This window comes from Leptonychotes weddellii, chromosome 5 (genome assembly GCF_054177405.1).
Source record: "Leptonychotes weddellii isolate Sample4059 chromosome 5, ASM5417740v2, whole genome shotgun sequence".
NCBI classification, from domain to species: Eukaryota; Metazoa; Chordata; class Mammalia; order Carnivora; family Phocidae; genus Leptonychotes; species Leptonychotes weddellii.
In genome coordinates this window covers 54,682,404-54,695,673 of record NC_138373.1, presented here as the reverse complement: position 1 = coordinate 54,695,673, position 13,270 = coordinate 54,682,404, and positions in this window count along the sequence as shown.

Genomic DNA, 13,270 nt, shown 5'->3' with positions numbered 1-13,270 from the left:
GACATTAAAATGACAGAGAAAAAGTCCAGGTATTTTTAATTTACAGCTTAATGCTAGTAGGAAAATAAGAAGCTATGTGTACTAAGCTCTGTGGATACCACCAATATCCCCTCTCCAGAACTGAGGCCTTTGTCCCCCAGCTGCTGGGAGTGTTGCCCCCTGAAGACTCCCCCTGGATCCCTCCCTGAGAAGTGCCCTCAACTGGAGGAGCTCCCTTGCTTCTAGGACATGACCGCATGACCCCTCTCCAGGGACAGCCCGCATCCATGACTAGTCGGTACAGGAGCATAAATGCTAGCCACTGGCTAACCCTCCCAATCCCACCCCCCACACTTTAATTTGGAATGTTCTAGAAGGGCCATCCCAATCTCAGAGCTCCATGTGAATTAGGCTGAGACCTCTGTTGCAACTGCATCACAGTTCAGCTTCTCTCAACCTAGTCCTACATTCCTCACACCCTTGGGGATACTGTTCCTGAGCACATTTTCTAGCAAAGTTCTTACAGGCAAATCTCCACTTGTTTCTAGGGGCAACTAATAACACTATGTGACTTCCAAATGATGATGGGGTGTAGAAGACAAAGGAAACACAGTCCTTATAGTTAAAGCAAAATATAATGAAACAAAAAAATTTTTTTTACGCAGAGTACTTTTTGTAACTGAGAGTGTGAAACAAGCTAACGGGTAGATGTGTGTGTGTGTTTGTGTGTGTGTGTGTGCAGCTGTTAAAACCTCCTCTATTAGAAGACAAAGACACCCCAGTGGATCAAAACACAAATTCCAACTGTGTCCTATTTTGTCAGTGTTATTTATTTCATAGATGTTGGCTGAGGTCATCTTGACCTTTTAAAATTAAAATAAAATTGGCTGGAGCCTTTAGTTCTATGTCCCTAGGGAAGCACAGTGCCCTCCTCTGATATTCCTGCAAATTCCTGGGCACTTACATTGTCCATGTTACTTCTGTTCACCTCTAGACCCTTGATCTCATTCGTGACTCACTGCGGCTGTTTGCCACTCTCCACGCCTTCCCAGCCCCTAACTCAAGCCCTGTCTTTGACTCTTCCAAAACGTTTCACACGAAGCAAAGGTGTGCAGTGGGGTTGGAGTGAGGGGCATTGTTTTAAATCACAGCAATGCAGACAACTTCAATTTGGATTTGATTTTCATGCTCTTCAAGTTCTTTGATGTCCATAAGAAGCTTAGCATGGGGGTCTCCTGAACAAAGACAGTTCCCTCTCTAAACAGAGCTCTAAGATCAACTAATAAAATATTTTTCATCCTATATTTTTAATTAAAAAAGAAACTGAACACTACTGAAAAGTCCAACAATAGTGAAGGGTTACTAAGTTATGGTAGCTCCATAGGGTGGGAAATTGGAGAGCCATTTTAACATTTCATTTTCAAATAATATGTAATGGCTTGGTAAAGTGTTCTTGGTATTATAAATAAAAATAGTCAAAAATATAATTATGTATACAGTAATTGTATACCCTTTGTGAACTAAAATATATATAATTTCACGTATATTAATAAAACAGATTGCAAGGAAATACACTAAACTGTTAACTCTAGTTTCTGGGTGGTGAGTTTATTGAAGGCATCTATTTTACTTTTTACACTTCTCTGAACTTTTTAATTTTTAAAAATGAAGGCATACCACTTTCAGAATCAGGCCAAATAGGGATATTTTGAAATATTTATTGGGAATTTACTAGTGGATTTAAAATACCTAATTATTTTAGGGGAGGAAAAAAGCAATCATTTATATTAAGTATTTGTACTAAGTAAGCTTCAAGTCTCTTAATTTTTTATCAGGATGGGAAATCAGGGCCTTCTGAAAAGAATGGCAGTATTTCTCATTGCTTTGCTGAGTATTTGCTGAAAGGGGGTGGGGAGTGCAGGTTCAGGGAAAGAGCAAAAGGGAGAGAGACAGAAAGAGATTTACACCTGGAAAGTAATAAAAATTAGTTGATTGATTCTATGCTCTAAAATTCACAGACAGTGGGATTTTGTATTAAATGTAATTAGTTTGTATTTGTAATACAATTATAGTAAATATCATCTTATATTAAATATCACCTTACATTAAATATCATCTTATATTAAATACAAAGAATACCTCTATTATCACATGTGCAGTTGTCTATTTTTTTAATAAATTCTCTATCAAGTATTGGTTAATTGTAGAAGTGATGTCTTCTTTTTTAAACTTTTTTAAGATTTTATTTATTTATTTGAGAGAGAGAGAGCACACGTGGGGTGAGGGTCAGAGGGAGAAGCAGACTCCCCGCTGAGCAGGGAGCCCAGTGTAGGACTCGATCCCAGGACTCTGGGATCATGACCTGAGCCAAAAGCAGACATTTAATGACTGAGCCACCCAGGCCCCCATGTTGTGTTCTTTTTTAAACTACAAGACCATGGGGCACCTGGATGGCTCAATTGATTAAGCAGCCAACTCTTGATTTTGGCTCAGGTCCTGATCTTGAGGATCATGGGATCAAACCCCTCGTGGAGCCCCACAACGCCCCCCATCACCTGTGGAGCTCCACACTCAGCAGGGAGTCTGCTCCAGATTCTCTTCTTCTGTCCCCTCCTGGCTGGCTCTCTCTCTCTCTCAAATAAATAAGTCTTTAAAAAAAAAATGAGCTACAGGGACGCCTGGGTGGCTCAGTCAGTTAAGCATCTGCCTTCGGCTCAGGTCATGACCCCAGGGTCCTGGGATCAAGCCCCGCATGGGGCTCCTTGCTCAGCGGGGAGCCTCCTTCTCCCTCTGCCTGCTGCTCTCCCAGCTTGTGCTCTCTCTCTCTGACAAATACATAAATAAAATCTTAAAAATTAATAATAATAAAAATAGACTACAGAATTCTCTGTGAACGTTGTTTTTCTAAGAGAACATGAAATTAGCATTACAGAGTCAGGTATATTAACAGTGTGGCAATGGTCTCCTCTATGAAATGGTAATAGTAACTATGTCACTGATAATCATCAACATAAGACCAAGGAAGTTTCCCTTTACTGACAGGACAGGCCTTTCCCTCCCCTCTTCTCCCATTCCTCCACCCTCCCACCCACATCCCCCCACCTAATCCATTCCCTGCCCCCATGAAAGTGGATTCCCTATAACATAACCATGCCCCTGTGGGCTGACATGAATCATCCTGCTTCCCCGAGAACATGAAGGCACTGATTGCATCCACGAAGAAAGGCACTGGTTTCTAATTAAAAAGCCAGTGTTCACGTCAAAAACAAAAGATGGATAATGGGCTAAAACAGCTCTTGTGAAGAAGTCTTCTCTTTCATGAAGTCTGAGGAACTGGAAAGAGGAAAAGCATTTTCATTAATTGGCTTCAGGTCCTCCTTTCATCCACTAATCAAATCTACCAGAAATGAGAAGAGGAGTTCTTGTTCGAGCATCTTCCTCATTTCAAGCCACCAAAAAACACTTTCTCTGTCAAGGCAGAGCTTGATTGGTTGGATCCAAAGCGGGCTGTGTTTCCTGAAGGTGGGTTTGGTGCCACTTCCAGCAGAACCACCAAAGACCTCGTTAAAATGCAGATCTCAGGACGTCCCCCCAGAAATTCTGACTCAGTAAATCCACAGTGAAGCCTGGGAATCCACATATTTTACAAGTGCCCTGGAGATTCCTGTACACGTGAAAAGTTGAGAACCATTTAATAATGCTGTATGATGGTTTTAACGAACTCTTGGCAATTTAGAAGTATGAGGGCCTGGTAAAGTCCTAAGGTCCATGGTTCCCTGGGCCTACAGAATATTGTTACCCTTTTAACAAAATATCTTGTTTTATCAACTAAGTCTTTTTGAACTGGTGAGAAGGGTGGGATTTCAAGAATTCATCTAATTTCTCTCCTGGCAAGACCCAATTGAAATTTGGTGCCATCATGATTATGCATTCTGTTCCATTAGCTCATAATCACTCATGCTACTGGTAAACATTCCCGGAACACATGGTTTAATGTATACTTTAAAATAGCATTTGATGTGACTGTAAATCACTAATCAAGATTACCCGTAATTACTACACACGTGTATGTGTGTAGATATACGTGGGCACTTCAGCTTCTACACCGCTTCTAAGATCTGGACACTAATTTTAAAAACACTTTTTTTTATGATTATAAACATAGTATAGAGTAAGGCAAAATTCATACATACATCAAATATTTAAGATAGAGAATGAAAATCTACCATAATCCCCAAGCAAACTAGATATTTCTCAATGTGTATATACGTATGTGTGTATATCTTTTTTATACACATGGAACATTCTTGGAACATTTCTATACATATGGAACATAAATGGGATTCTATAAAATACAGTGTTATGCAGCTTGGCCACACATGTTGGACTTGTTTCCATGATAATACCTCCTTCTTTTTATTTATTTATTTTTATTTTTTAAGATTTTATTTATTTATTTGCGAGAGAGAGCATGAGCAGGGGGGAGGAGCAGAGGAAGAGGGAGAAGCAGGCTCCTGACTGAGCAGGGAGCCCAACATGGGACTCAATCCCAGGACCCTGGGATCATGACCTGAGCCGAAGGCAGACGCTTAACGACTGAGCCACCCAGGCACCCCCTCCTTCTTTTTAATAGCTGGATAGTGGGGCGCCTGGGTGGCTCAGTCGGTTAAGCGTCTGCCTTCGGCTCAGGTCATGATCCCAGGGTCCTGGGATCGAGCCCCATGACGGGCTCCCTGCTCAGCGGGAAGCCTGCTTCTCCCTCTCCCACTCCCCTGCTTGTGTTCCCTCTCTCGCTGTGTCTCTCTGTCAAATAAAAGCTTAAAAAAAAAAAAAGCTGGATAGTATTCCAGTAAATGGCTGTATGATGATGGTCTATTTAATCATTTTTGTAATTAAGTTGTTCCACATTTTTGTTTATTAGAAACAATGCCACAAGGAACATTCTCACTCCTACTTAGTCTTCAGATTTCTGTCCATTTGTCCCTTCCTCAAAATATCTTCCCTGACCCCTAAATTAGTTTTGCTTTCCTAATACATGCTATCATAGTACCATGAATCTCTCCACTCTTATCTGATCCAACTCAAAACTTATGTGTACTTGCATGATTATTTGATTAAAGCCTGATGCCTCAATTCAACTGTGAACTTTTTGAGTTTTTTCTCCATTTTTCTCCACTGCATCCTCAGTGCCCAGGTCTGCCCATTTCAAAAGCAGTTTCTGTAGGATAAATCCCTACAGAAAATTTATTGGAAAGCCTGAACCACAAGGTATGAATACTGTTTTATTTTTAATAGCTTTTAGTTCATATTCATAAAAAATACTCATTATAGAAAAGCTTCACTTGGCTTTTCTAGACAAGGAATAGAATAGACAATATAGTAGTACATATTAATATGTGAGTTAGAAATTAGTATTCCGATATTGAGGCTAGGTACTGGCAATTTTTATTGATGGGGTGTAATAAGAGAGCTAGGATCACCCTGTTAGAGAAAGAGATGAGTCCCCGGAGGCGGTGCATTCAAAGCTCTCCACCATCCAACTCAACCTCCCCTTTCAGCCTGTCCTCCAGTTTGTGGGCCGCGCAATCTGTCACGTAGCTGGGCCATATGTTCCCATTTCCCCTGCCACGCTTTACATGTTCATACCTGGAATGCACTTCTTTGAAGTCCTGTCTTTTCACTGCCAGATCAAATGTGATTTCCATCATAAAGCTTTCAGGATGCCCAAATTGGAATTAATTCCTTTCTCTTGAGGAATATGTGCTGGGAAACCCTTTCTTCCTAGTATTATTATCGTACTTACTATGTAGGGACTAACATAGTTATTAGTAGGTCTCCCTCAATTAGACTGTAAATTCCTTTAGAGTAGCAGACATTGCGAGAGATAGATGATAGATGGATGGATGGATGGATAGGTAGATAGATAGATACTCTTTATGAATGAACCATTCATTTACTTATCAAATACGTATTTATAGGATGCTTCCTAATGTGCCAGGCACTGTGTTAGGCTCAGGGGATCACTGTCTTGTATAGACCTTTATTTAGTCTAAAGCAGAGGGACTGGAGTGACAATAAACATCTATGACATTTTGCATTAGATATCCCAATGATTTGAAATTGGGTTTCTGACTGAACTGGTTTCTTTACACTATCTGATACTTTCTTAATGAGTCTTTCAATGTATTCATTAATTTATAACATTATCATTTTTCATTATAAATTCAGGTTTTAAGATGTGTATTGACCCCTCAAAACTGTATCTGAGAAAGTTTTGTTTGCAGTCATTAAATTACTGGGCTTTACTGAGGGGTACAATTTAAGTGCAAGGTGAACATAATTCTTCATTCGTTGTTCTTTTTTAAAATATCAATGCAGTAACCCTTGACTAAGCCAACAGAAAATGCTACCTCTACAAATAAAATAGAGCAAGATTCAATAAAGCCTTGGCTTCTTTCTCCTGCCCATCACTGGCGCCTGTCACAATTGGGTCCATCTTTGACTTTATCTCTAAACTTGATTAGAAAACTTACTTCAATTTTTCCTAGTTTTGGCCACGTTTCTGGGAATTCAGACCAAGTTTGGCAACAAAAAGACTTTGTGGTTCCTTATCGCTGCCCGTGTCTTCCAATAATCAGGCTATTTGCCCTATTTGGGCTATTGTGCTGATTAATCAAATATATATTATCTTCCTGGTAATATCCCATTCCCTCTGACCCTTTTGCCTCTCAGCTCCTCACACAAACTGGAGACAACAAACTAACTAACCACATCTTTACACTGAGTAGAGAGGACAGAAGTGTTTTTAGTTAACTCTTTTCAAATCCTGAAGATTTCTGTATACCCAACTTCCCCTATACTCTTATATAACCATTTCTTAGTTCCATTTGAGAGAGAGAAGTTTCACTTTCTTTCTCTATTAGTCAGAACCTGCTTTAGCCTTTTTCTTTCTATAAAGTCACTTCCCTTATTAATTTCCTAATAATCTGCAATTTTTAAACGACTGGCAATGCACACTTTCTTAAAAGCATAGGGTCATCCCTTAAATCATTAAATAATTTATAGATAAATACAACTGTATTTAGAAGTGCTCCTAGGTTTTAGATCTGAAAACAGAAATTTATCCCACCGACCTCCCAAAACAAAACAAAAATAAAAACCTACACTGCTTGTTATTCTCCATTCTCGCCATCCCATTAAACATTATTAAATGTTAGATGCAGCCTTGGTTTTTCAATGATCCCTCAAGGATACTGTGCTCTGATCCATGAATCTTTCATTTATTAATTCAATAACCATTGACTATGACTCTACAGCAGACACTGGGATACACCGCGGAGCCCATAGAGCAGTGGGAAGATAGAGTAAATAGAACATAGTAACAGCTGCTACTCTCAGCAGAATCTTAGATCCCTAAGCTAACCCTCTGCCAGGCCCAACCAATAATCTGTTCTAGCCTTTTCTTCACAACATCTCTGAGAATCATGACAGGCGCTAGAAAAAACAGTGTTGTTACTAACATGTTTGATATAAAACATCTATGTAATTGATCTGTGAATTTCTTCTTATTATTTTTTAAAAGATTTTATTTATTTATTTGACAGAGACAGAGAGCACAAGCAAGGGGAGCCGCAGAGGGAGAGGGAGAAGCAGGCTCCCCGCTGAGCAGGGAGCCCAATGTGGGGCTCAATCACAGGACCCTGGGATCATGAACTGAGCCTAAGGCAGTCACTTAATCAACTGAACCAACCAGACATTCTTTACTCTTAAAATAATTTACAAAGAGAAAACTTGCCCCCCCTCCAACCAAACTTAATATTCTAATATTCCTCACTTGAAAGTGTATTTCCTGGGGTGCTTTGCTGGCTCAGTCGGAAGAATGTGAGACTCTTGATCTCAAGGCCATGAGTTTGAGCCCCATGTTGGGTATAGAGATCACTTAAGTAAATAAAACTTTTTTTAAAAAAGTGTATTTCCTGAGGCGTCTGGGTGGCTCAGTTGGTTGGGCGACTGGCTCTTGATTTCAGCTCAGGTCATGATTTCAGGGTCGTGGGATCAAGCCCCAGGTGGAGCTCCATGTTCCGGGGTAATCGGCTTGAGATTCTCTCCCTCTCCCTCTCCCTCTGCCCCAGCCCTCGCTCACACTGTCTCTCTCTCTCTCTAAAATAAATAAGTAGGGGCACCTGTGTGGTTCAGTCAGTTAAGCATCTGCCTTCGGCTCAGGTCATGATCTCAGGGTTGTGAGATTGAGCCCCGCGTCAGCCTCCGTGCTCAGCAGGGAATCTGCTTGAGATCCTCCTTCTCCTGCTCCCTCTACCCTCCTCCCCCCGCTCTCTCTCTCTCTCTGAAATAAATAAGATAAAATAAAACAAATAAATCTTTAAGAAAAAAAGGTGTATTTCCTTACATCATGTGGATTTACAAAAATTCATTTCATAGCTTATATTCAATTAGTAAGGAGAGACTCAAAAGTTTTTATGAAATAGGAAAAGATGGCTGAACCAGCAAAATTTCTTAGATGTGTGAAGTTGTGCAAAATGCCTGGAAACATTAATAATAACAAAAAACATCAACCAAAATATCAACAATGAAAGGATTTTCATAGCCAGAGAGTGACCTAGTATACCATATAGCTGTAGATAAAAGAAACTCCTTTAATTTTTACAAATGCTCCACAAGCCCCATTTGTACAGTTGGAGACTCTATTCTGAACCCTTCTGTCAGGAGCAGTGACCCAAAAAAGAGCCTGAGGAAAAATACCCACTAAGAGATACTAGCATGTACTTGAGAAATGGGAAGCTGATAGGTATTAAGCCCTAGGCAAGTAGCAACAGTGTGGACAGCAACAATGGTGGCCAAATATTTTATTTTTGTTGCTCTGGTAATAGCCAGCCCTCACATTAGAGGATGGTCGGCCATGATATTTGTGGCTAAATGACTACGAAATAGAATAAACATTCTATTCTTATTGCATTTTCCAAACTGAATTTTTGAAGAGAGACCTGTCTACCTTCCTGGAATGTAACCTCTGTCCCCCTTATGTTTTGTATCCGCAATACCTAGCAAAGGCCTGATATACATTATGTATTTGAGAAGTTTTGATTGAATTAAATTTTAAAGGTGTTATTATTTGGTAATTTCCATAAAACCTCTCCATTAGATAAATGGAGATCATGTGATAAAGATTTCATTTTTTGTCAAATGTTAACTCTTTGACTAAGGAGAAAGACAAAATTTATATTGAGACATACATCAGATTTCTATAGAAAGGTATTTTAGGGGCTCCTGGGTGGCACAGTCGGTTGAGCATCTGACTCTTGGTTTAGGCTTGAGTCATGGTGTTGGGTTTGTGAGACTGAGCCCCGAGTTGGGCTCCACACTCAGCGTGGAATCTGCTTGGGATTCTCTCTCCCTCTCTCTCTCTGCCCCTCCTGCTCATGCTCTCTCTCTGTCTCTCTCTCTAATGTGAATAAATAAATCTTAAAAAAAAGAGAGAGGAAAGGAAAGAAAGAAAGAAAGAAAGAAAGAAAGAAAGAAAGAAAGAAAGAAAGAAAGAAAGGAAGGAAGGAAGGAAGAAAGAAAAAGAAGAAAAGAAAAAAAGGTATTTTCTTTTGGATTACATTGTGTAACGATCATAAGGTACTTTCAAAAATATAGAGAGTAAGATAAAATAATAATGCCAATAATTAGTAATACTTAGAATAGTAAGTCCTGTTTGGACTATGGAGAGAGTTTACTCTCTAGATCACTTCAGTAGATATTTAGAAAGGCCTAACTATTTCTTAAATATTAAAACACATTTTAATAACTAAGGCATTTAAATTCTATCCTCTTTCAATCAGAAAATGAGTGGGACAGTGTCTATAACAAGTGTGAGAAGTTGGTGTAATATGTCTCGATTCATATCTGAAACCAGACATTCTGGTTTCTTCTGTTCATTAATTCCATGAAGCTAGAATCACAGATGATTAAGCAAGTCACATGAGAACCTGGGTACTCTATGCTTTCAGAACCCCTCCAATTGTCTAATTTGGACAATCCACACCCAGGTTCTGAATGGAGTGTGGAAGGTTTTGACTCTGTGTCCTATGTACTGAACCCTCCATTTAATCTCTTATTCTGGGCTTAGGGAAGCACAGGTCTGTGGGCTCGGGCACTGTTACACACCGATATGAAGAAACAGGAACACCAGCACACATATATTATTTTTATCCCGGAATATACCCCATATGGGGACAGCAGATCAAACCTGCTTTCTAACAGGTTATTATCATCCCCTCCTTCCTTCCCCATCTGTGCCTTCTCTCTCCTGACCAAGTGGTTGGGATTTGTTCAGGTTGCAGCCTTCAGATTATCTTGTTTTGTGCCTCTTGGGAAATTCACAGATTTTATAGACAAGAAACCAGGCTAGTATTGCAATAAATCCACCTTTTTTAAATATCAAAGCTTAGAGAATCAATCTAGTGTGTGAGTGTGTTATCTTGTGCCCTAAGCTGCCAACACACTCAAGTCTTTTCTTTCAATCACACCTGTGTTTAATGATACATCAACCTCATTGTCCGGAACCTTCCATTCTTCTTCAGAATGACAACAGTCCATATACTGCCCATTTTGTCCCTTTGTCTTTTTCGACAATAAGTTCTTCCAGTGGAGCCAAAAACAGAAAAACAAAACAACAAAAAACTCTGACCTTTCCAGTATGCTATTTGAACTAGTCAGAGTTCAGAACAAATGACGAGAGATATTCAAATAAGATTGTGACACACGCACAAACGTTTTCTCAACTTTCTTCAAAAACATTTTACTCCTGGGCCTAAACTATGGGTGTACACGAGGTGGTGGTGTGTGTGCATGTGTGTATGTATATAAAAAGCAAAAAACATAAAACATTAATAAAACACTACCAATATACTATGAAATGTATTTTGGCTTTTTCATTTTAAAAAAATCAACAGTTGGGACGCCTGGGTGGCTCAGTCGGTTGAGTGTCTGCCTTTGGCACGGGTCATGATCCCAGAGTCCTGGGATCGAGTCCTGTACTGGGCTCCTTGCTCAGCAGGGAGTCTGCTTCTCCCTCTGCTGCTCCCCACTGCTTGTGCTCTCTCTCTCTCTGACAAATAAATAAATCAATCTTTTTTAAAAAACAACAACAACAATGTTTCTGTTTCCATAGAAGACACTAGAACTATCAGGATGTATTTATTCTGTTCTCAGCATGTCTTCTTCCAGAGACAGGGAACACGAAAATAAGGGTTCTTTCAGCCCAGACCATCACATCACAATCCATCTGCATCCTAAAGGCAAGGGCCTTTCCAAACAATTATTACATTGTCCCTTCAGCAATAATGCACTGTAACATTTTTCAACTGTTTCCACAGAGTGAAAGGGATTCATCCAGTGGCAGTTGCCACGGGCAAAGCAGACACGGGTGTAAACATATCCTTTATAGCTTCTCGTGGAGACATGCAAAAATAGATAGCAGGAACACCGCATGACAGATTATTACAGGCTATTCTGACCATGCTCCGGTTGTAGGTGGCACTTTCCAGAAAATGAGAATCAAATAAAATAGGTCCTTTCCCTCAAGAGTCTAAAATCTATGCTGCGAAAGCATGTATTTATTTGGTCTCGCTCTAAACTGCCCGTTTATAGTTTGTCTTTCAACACATGTGGGAACGCCAAGATTCCTCGGTCCCTGAGGAGAGACAAAGTGGCCTGTTCTGAAACCCTCGGTGGCTCGATAGCAGTTCAAACACCACTTTGCTTCACACGGCGTTCTAATTCTGCTCGACTATCTCGTACCCCTTCATCAAGAGGATGGAAGTGGGATCTGACCTCTTTTCTCCTTCAGTTATGCACTTGATTAGACCAATGTGGGAAAGAGATGTTCTGAGGGGGAAAAAAAGGCTAAAGCACAGACTTCATGTCTATCTACAGTCATAGCCACTGAGCCAACCAAATCTGACTTGGTGGACTGAAAAGAAATTACCTGTCAAATCTTCATTAGGCACAGAATCAGTGTAATTCAATTGTTGAGATCATTATCATCCTGCAGGCCCAGTCATTACGAGCCTCAGTTCTCTATACCCATCCTCAAAAGAAAAACAAGAAAAAGAACCACAGGTTGAGTTCTGGTACCTCAGTTTTTAGCTTCTGGTGTGAACCTGTCGTTACCCCTGCCCTGCCCCCATTCACCCCCCACAGAGCTTGGCCGGCACACTTTGACCCAATGATAAAGGCCAGGGAAAGGTCAGACCCACGGAATGATGATGCGGCAAAGGCAGGGACAGTCGTGTTCAGTTTGGCTTTGCTTTTTCCAGTTGCTTCATCATTTTTTCAGATCATCAGAGCAATATACGCTCAATTTAGAAAATTCAAAAAGTATAGATAATTATAAAGAAACAGAACAGGGATGCCTGGGTAGAGCAGTCAGTTAAGCATTCGACTCTTGGTTTCAGCTCAGGTCATGATCTGGGGGTCATGAGATTGAGCCCCGCGTTGGTTCCACACTCAGCAAGGAGTCTGCTTGAGATTCTCTCTCTCTCTCTCCCCCTCTCACTCATGTGCTCTCTTTCTCTAAAATAAATAAATCAATCTTAAAAAAAAAAAAAGAAACAAACAAACAAAATAATGTTACCACCTGGAGACAAACACCGCCTGTTTTGGTACTATTGAATACTTTTTCCTGGTTCAAGAGTTTACCAACAATAGAACGGCTAGTAAGTCTTCCCAAAGCCATGCTGTTATTCGTCTGGTTTCACCTCGACAGCACTGGAATATAGTGGTATTTCTTACAGGATATTGTAACTGTCCATTTACTTGTTCGTCATATGCCTTGTCTTGAGGGTGTGTCTGTCACATAGTAGTTATTCAATAAACCTTTCTTAACTGAAGTAAATTAAATCTAATTAGCCAGCAGTGGACTCCTAGGCAGACTTAGAAGCCCAGAATTGGAAGTTTAGTTTTGTTTCAGCCAAGAGCAAATCAAGTTTTATCTGCTGAGGAGTATATATTTTTCTTTCGAAGTAAAACATCTACCCTCTTAACCTTTAATTAGCTCAATGGAATTTTCTATCCCTGATGATTCTGACATCTCAGAAATGTCCAGAGAGAGAAAGAGAAAAAAAAGTCACAGAATGATCAGTATTTTAAAATGTCTAATTAGAATATTTCCCATTGTTAACACAGATATCTTATTTTCAAACTTTGTTCATAAATCTGGGTGAAAAAAAAAATGGTGTTGGGAAAATTGGATAGCCACATGCAGAAGAATGAAACTGGACCATTTCCT